Source organism: Macaca thibetana, chromosome 5 (genome assembly GCF_024542745.1).
Source record: "Macaca thibetana thibetana isolate TM-01 chromosome 5, ASM2454274v1, whole genome shotgun sequence".
Lineage (NCBI taxonomy): Eukaryota > Metazoa > Chordata > Mammalia > Primates > Cercopithecidae > Macaca > Macaca thibetana.
The window spans coordinates 116,048,139-116,055,994 of record NC_065582.1 but is presented as its reverse complement, the minus strand read 5'-3'; the positions used below and the strand labels follow the sequence as shown (position 1 = coordinate 116,055,994).

General features: G+C 32.1%; 1 non-coding gene across 1 annotated transcript; it reads right to left on the bottom strand.

Moving 5' to 3' along the window:
* Positions 1-5,396: 5,396 nt before the first annotated feature.
* On the bottom strand, positions 5,397-5,560 carry LOC126955832 (U1 spliceosomal RNA). The gene has a single exon (XR_007726120.1). It is a non-coding gene; the product is annotated as a U1 spliceosomal RNA (small nuclear RNA).
* Positions 5,561-7,856: the final 2,296 nt, after the last annotated feature.

Here is a 7,856-nt window from a genome sequence, read left to right as displayed (position 1 = left end):
TTTCTTAACACCGTACACAAAAATCAACTCAAGATCGATTACAGACTTAAATGTAAAACTCAAAACTATAATTAAACATAATAGTTTCTGCACAGCAAAATAAACTGTCAGCAGAATAAACACAACCTACATATTGGGAGAACATATTTGGAAACTACGCATATGACAAAGATCTAATATCCAGCATATGTAATGAATTTAAACATGTTTATAAGAAAGAAACAAACAACCTCATTAAAAAATGAGCAAAGGACATGAGCAGACTCTTCTCAAAAGAAGACATATGTGCAACCAAAAAACATATGAAAAGTTTAGTATCACTGTATTAGAGAATTAAAAATCAGAACCACAGTGAGATATCTCACACCAGTCAGAATGACTATTATGAAAAAGTCAACAAATAACATATGCTGGTAAGGTTATGGAGAAAAGGGAACACTCATACATTGCTAGTAGGAGTGTAAACTAGCTCAACCATTGGGGAAAGCATTGTGGCAATTCCTCAAAGATCTAAAAACAGAACTACCATTTGACCCAGCAGTCCCACTACTGGGTAAATAGCCAAAGAATATAAATAATCTTATGATAAAGACACATTCACATGTGTATTCATTGCAGCATTGTTCGCAATATCTCAGATATGAAATCAACCTAAATACCCACCAATGATATACTAGATAAATAAAAAAAGTACATATACACTATGGAATACTATGCAGCCATAAAAGAGAATAAGGTTATGTCCTCTGTAGGAACATGTATAAAACTGGAGACTGGCCGAGGATGGTGGCTCACATCTGTAATCCCAACACTTTGGGAGGCCGTGGCGGGTGGATCACCTGAGGTCAGCAGTTTGAGACCGGCCTGAGCCAACATGGTGAAACCCCATCTCTACTAAAAACACAAAAATCCGCTGGGCATGGTGGCAAGCACCTGTAATCCCAGCTACTTGGGAGGCTGAGACGAGAGAATCACTTGAACCCGGGAGGCAGAAATTGCAGTGAACCAAGATCCCAACACTGCACTCCAGCCTGAGTGACAAGAGTAATACCCTGTCTCAAAATCAATGACAACAACAACAAAAATTGGAGACCATCAATCCTTAACAAACTAACACAGGAACAGAAAACAAAATACCACCTGTGCTCATTTAAAAGTGAAAGATAAAGGATGAGAACACATGAGAAATGGGGAACAACAGACACTCTTGCCTTCTTGATGGTGGAGGTTGGGAGGAAAGAGAGGAAAAGAAAAAATAATTTGTTACTAGGCTTAGTACCTGGGTGGCAAAATAATCTGTATAACAAACTCCCATCACAGAATTTTACCTATATAACCACATGCAATGTATTCCTGAACCTAAAATAAAGTTTGGAAAAAAAAAAAAAAGAAAGAAAGAAAAGAAAGAAAAGTCAGAGACAGCATTGAATCTGAAGGTCTTATGGGAGTCTTATTTGCATAACTGCCTTTGCCCCAGAATCTGCTACTAAGTCACAGCCACTTGAGCTTTAATTCTACCTTCTTAAAATGGGAGTAAGTATAATATTCTATCTCCTTCACCAGGTCCTTGAGTTCCTTCACTGTAATAGTGAAAGAAGTTGGAAAGCACTGTGGTTTCAAGCTTAAACTTGCATCCTCTTTCATTTTCTGTCTACCAGCAGCACTTCTTTTGACTTTGAAGTGCCAGTGTGCTGCAGAGTCTTCATCTTTAAAATAAAAATGATATCCAATAAAAAACCAATTTTCTGAAACAGTATGAAATAAAGCCTGTTTATAGAATCTCAACCAATTAATATTTTATGCCAAATAGAAACATTTACATTTGTATCATCTTTATAAAATTTTATACAAGCCTTACTTTTTCCTTGTGGTTATCTCATACATAAGAAGATCTTGTTTTCTTCTCTAGAGGCATATGTATTTTTGTAATTTTTATTTTATTACTATTTTGTGAGGGTAGTTGCATGTATGAAGAGATACTGAAAACTACAGTGTAAACTCCCATTAAATATTTTTCCTTAAATTATGATAAAACAATACTTCTTTATGGACAGTGATTTTTAATGAATTTTTCTGACTCTATTTTTAAAAAATCTATAACATGGAAGAAATCTTTGCTCCTAAACATAATCAAAGCTGAATTTTATGTTCTCTACAGAAGGCAAAATGGATATATTGGTATAATGAAGGACTTCCACAAACGGCTTCATGTTTGTTTGGATAATTATATACATAGATATATAAAAAAGATGTATGTATAAATAAATGAATGAATGCAGTGATATGCCAGAGCTAACTTGTATGAGCTCACAGGAGCCTACTATTAAATATTCAGGAATGTTTTGCACTGGTTGTTAAATAGAGAGTTTTTACATCTGAAATTGTATGTTACAATTAAGTGGATTATATTAAAAGAAAGATAACAAATACTCAAAAGTTACCACTTCTTCCTAATTATTTCACTAAATTTAATTAATGTACATGACTTTGAGGTTATATATGCCTATTGCATTTGTATAGTAGAAATGCTATAGAATCACATGTGTATTTCTTTCTAACTCTGTTCAATGATATCCAATCAATGGACCATTGTGAGAGTATTTATGCAATGGAGAGTGACACATTTCAATTTTTGATTTGTTTTTTTTTTTGGTTGTCTAGATGAAGGATTGGCAAGCTTTTTTTGTTGCAAATACTCAAAACTGCTAGCTTAATGTCCCAATATTTTAATTGGTAATTTTGCAGTTACATTGGAAAATGAGAATGGTCTTCAGTATTGATTTGCAGTGCATTTTATATACCAATTTTTTTTATTATTATTATACTTTAAGTTCTAGGGTACATGTGCATAACATGCAGGTTTGTTACATATGTATACTTGTGCCACTGAACTAAGAAGCTTTCTAATTTTCCATGTTGTTTAACAGTTCAAAAAACATAACACTATTCCACCTTTGAAGATATGAAGGAAAATTGCTGAAAACCATATTACTCAGCAAATGTAAGTTGTATGGCATGTCAATCTTATTTCACCTGTAATATAAGTCATCAAATATTCTCAAAAATATAGTTTTTATGTGGTTTCCTTTCCTGTATTTCAGTTTTGATACAAGTGCTCAAATTTTTCATTTATTTAATAAATAGAAGGAAAAGCATTTGTTCAGATGCAGTTGCAATCATTTGATACTAATAATTTCTTATTAGAAAAATAAACATTTTATAAATGAATCCATTCATTGCACAACCTTCTAAAGTAGATCATTCTCATTTTTTAACATGTTTTTAAACAACAAAAATATCTGCCCTTTAGATAATGCAACTTTCTCAAACAAATATACCTGCAATTGTCAAATATATTTATGAAAAAAAATTATTTTATTGTCTTTAATCATCCAAGGGCAGTGTTTTTGTAGAATATAACAAGTCACAATGAATCAATACACCCAGAATTCAAAAATTTGTTTCTCAATTGGCAAGAGATTTTGAAACAAAAAGTACTTTCTGCCCTTTGGAAAACACTGGGTAAATTATAACGTACTCAAATCCTATGAGTTGGTAAAATGTTACCTAATTAGAAGAAAATCAATGTGATCTTCAGTGTTGAGAAGGAATTCAAAATGAATAAATTCTGGCTCAGTCACAAGGTTAAAAAATGAAAGAAATTTTCTTCTCATTATAATGTAAGTTTTGGTTGAGGTAAGATAGATATAGTATATATGAATGTTATGTGTCCAGTTAGAACACATCACATTATAGGTTAAATTTTATCACTACTCACTTCAAAAACCTTGAATGGCTTCTGATTTTATTTAGAGACAGATTAAATCAATGGTATTTGGGATATGCTTTAAAGCATTACAGACTCTTTGTGTGGTTAATTTTTGTAAAGAAAAATAAATAAATTTAAGCTTTTTTATAAAAGGTCAAAGTATAAAATATTGAGCTCAATAGTTAAAACAATTTCAGCTCCATTACAAAAAAAAAGTTTAGATATGAAAATGGTATGTTCCTTTGCTTTATATTGGCTTTTTGAAGAAGTCTGGTAGAGACTTTTATTAGCCAATATTCCAACTACAATTATGAAGAGAATGAGAAAGATTAACCTTTAGAGGGAAAGACAGTAACTCTAATTAAAACATTATCCTCGCTACAGGCAAGAGATGTTTTATAATAAAACAACTCACACAATAAGTACACTTTTAATGTGTACTTATTTAATGTGTACTTACACTGCAGAGTAAGGTCATGTTTGCCTAATATGAGGGTGGTAGCTGCTATGGTTAAGAAAATGTATTTTTCTCCACAACCAAAACCTATGATCACCTGTTTACACGTAACCTAGCAAGCCTAGAAGAATAAATGTTGGAGATGCAGAATTTCTCAGCAAATTGAGATTCATGGCTAGTTTTATATCCTCCTATGTAAATATGTTAAAATGGGAAAAGTCGCCAGCATATGCATGGCTTTAAAAATTATAATTTCCAATATGAGTAATGTGTATTTTTTCTGGGCATATTTGATTCAGTCATAATGTTAATACATTTCTTTATTCTCTTATTATAAGAATAAATACTGTATTTGTATGATCAGTAGAAAAATAATCAGTGAAATATTTATAATGGCTTTGACATTGCAGAAAGTAATCTGCAGTTGGCTGAGTAATCTTGCTAATCTTGATCACTCCTGCTTGCCTTTTTTGTGTGTTTATTTGTTGTTGTTTGTTGTGTTTTGTCCATTTCTTTGTTTTTGTTTTTTTTTATGGGAAACTTTGAAAAACTGTGGTATTTTATATGGAAAAAAGGCTGACAGACACACACACAAACACAGAGAAACACTTAAAGAAAAAATATTGTAAATCACAAGCCAATGTAATCATACAGGTGCCAAATAATATGTATTTACGTAACACCCAAAGTTCCATGTTTACCTTCACTAATCAGAATCCTTTATCTGTGAAGCAACCATATCTTTAGCTTTGTGATTATCATTTTTTCTTTATGGCCATTGCTCTTATACAGCTCTATAAAAAAATAGAGCATCTTTTTTTTATTATATAAATCAATGTATTATCTCAGTGTTTCTTTGTGTGTTGTATCTTTGCTTACTATTGAGTTTTCATGTTTCACCCTTTTTGCTGCCATATCTATAGTTGATTTAAATTATTGTGTGGTTTGCATATTAATATGCCACAATTATTTGTCCATCCTCTTTGGCTGATAGATACTTGGATTGCATATAGTCTTTTAAAATCAATGAAAACTGCTACTATGAGCATTTTTGTACATGTCAGATGTGAACATGTATAAACATTTCTGTAGAGTGCTTAAGCAGGAGTAAAATTGTTGAGTCGGAATGACACATCTATTCTTTTTTTTTTCTTTTTTTTTTCTTTCCCTCAGGGGAAAGCGCGAATGCAGTCCCCCACTACCACAAATTATGCAGTTGAGTTTCCCACATTTGGGGAAATCCCAGGGGTCAGCACATCCGGAGTGCAATGGATAAGCCTCGCCCTGGGAAAACCACCTTCGTGATCATGGTATCTCCCCTGCCAGGTAAGTATTACGCATCTATTCTTATTTCCTAATTAATGCCTATAAGTTTTCCAGTTTATTTTTTCAGTTCCAACTATCAATATATGAGAGTTTTTTGCCTCAGGATACTTCCCAACTTATGTCAGACATAAATTGTAATAGCATGTCATGATTTAACTTATGTTTCCTTGATATATATTTCAAAACTGATAAACTAAATTTATCTAAAAATTAATCCCTTATAATATAGACAAGTCATTTAATGAGTAAGAATATGGTCAGAAGAGCAAAATATGTCTGTTCTAGGTCTACCCTAGATAAATTGGGTCTATCCTAATTTATCATAGGAAATTAGAGATAATAAAACTGTAGGTAAGTCAAGGGGAGCTTAAATCACAGAAAGATGTCAGAAATTGGTGATTCGCAGGAGATCACCTGGAAGTCACAGTGAATTTCAGCAATCTTATCAGAAGCTGCCACCACCGAGATTTTTCAGCAACTTTCTTGGAAGCTTCAGTAAATCTCAGCAATTGAATTGTGCATTGTTACCAATTTTAGCAGTCTCCTGTGCCAGTGCTGTTGAATGAAAACACCAAAAATCCAAAAATCTTGACTCTGCTCAAATTCACCTGTAACTTCATTCACAGAATAAGATTTCTTCTTCACTTTGTTTTCTTTCAATGTCATTGAGAGATCTTGGAATGATTCTTAATGCAAACCACATGGAGAAATGTATTCGGAGGGAGTTTCCAGTTTCTCACCTATAATACATGCAACTGTATAGCAGTGATGCTATGCAATTTTCTGGTCAATGCAGAGTTTTTATATGTTCTTTCACCTATGCATAAACCTCTGAACAACAATAATAATAAAACAACCAATACTTTCATTGAATACAGTAAACATATATCTTGTATAATAGGAAACATACCCATGCATTCTTCTAAAAGACAGAATATATGTCTCATAAATTATTGCATTCATTTCCAATTGATTATGAATACTTTTCATTTGGAAGAACATAATGATTGCTGTATTGATATTAAGGAAAATAAATTTGAACAGCTGATCAAGATCGTAACTGCCAGATCTTTCCAATATACAAGCACATTTCTCCTTTTGTGATTAGGTAATTTATATTTTCAGAGATAATTTTCGACACCATTAATATTCTAATTCCCAAAAAGCGTCATTCAATAATTTTAGCACACATTGATATTCCTCACATGAACCATTTGTTGTAGGGAAGGTTTCAAACAGTGATTTTGCAATTACATTATTGTTGTCTTACTAATTACCTAGTGTTATCCTATAAAGAAGGATTGTTATTACTTCTCTTTTCACTTTTCTAATTTCACTTAAGAATTTTTTAAAAATTCATTGTTTTATAGTCAATTATGGTCACCTTTTTTTGATTACAGGTCAAATTTGACCACTGAAATCCCATTTATTCATAATAGTTTTATCACTTTGAAACGACGCTAGTAGTCCCAAGATACTTCTAAAAACAGTATTTCCCACCTGGTACTTCCCCTCTATCAGAACTTGAAAAGAAATTATTTTTCTTCAAAGAAGACTTGCATCCCATTAGTGGGCATGAACAAGGGTAATTTAAATATACGTTCTGATTACTCAGTGAGCAGTTTGTAATGAGATTAGCTATATATGCTCTTCCTATTAAGTAACATAATCACATGCACACATACATAACGCTTTATACTATTATTTGTGCTTCAAATTTAATACTACAATTTTTCCTGGCCTGTTTTATTCAATCATTATATCTCTTACCGTGAGAATCATACTTCTTAAAATATCAATATATTTGTTCATATGTATTTTCATATAATATTTTACAAAACAACTTTAAATTGCATTATCAGTATTACTGGTAACAAAAAATATGAGTAGCATTTAATATTTTTTATTATTTTGATATGTTGTATAGGTGAATCATTTTGTGTTTTTTGTGTCCAATTTAACAAATTTTTTTCTACTTGCTTTAATTATATTGTTTTTATATATAAACTTTTACTTATTCAAAATATAAAATATTGAAAAACATATTTCCAGAGAATTTTACTCCCCTCTATATTTTCTCCAAGCTAGTTCATTGCAGTCTCTATTCCCGTTGCAATTTACTTTTGCAAATATAAGTATGTGTGTACATGTAAGTCTGCTCTTACACACACACCCATATATTAAAAAGAAAATGTTCTTTGGGAGGCCGAGGCGGGCGGATCACAAGGTCAGGAGATCGAGACCACAGTGAAACCCCGTCTCTACTAAAAATACAAAAAATTAGCCGGGCGCGGTGGCGGGCGC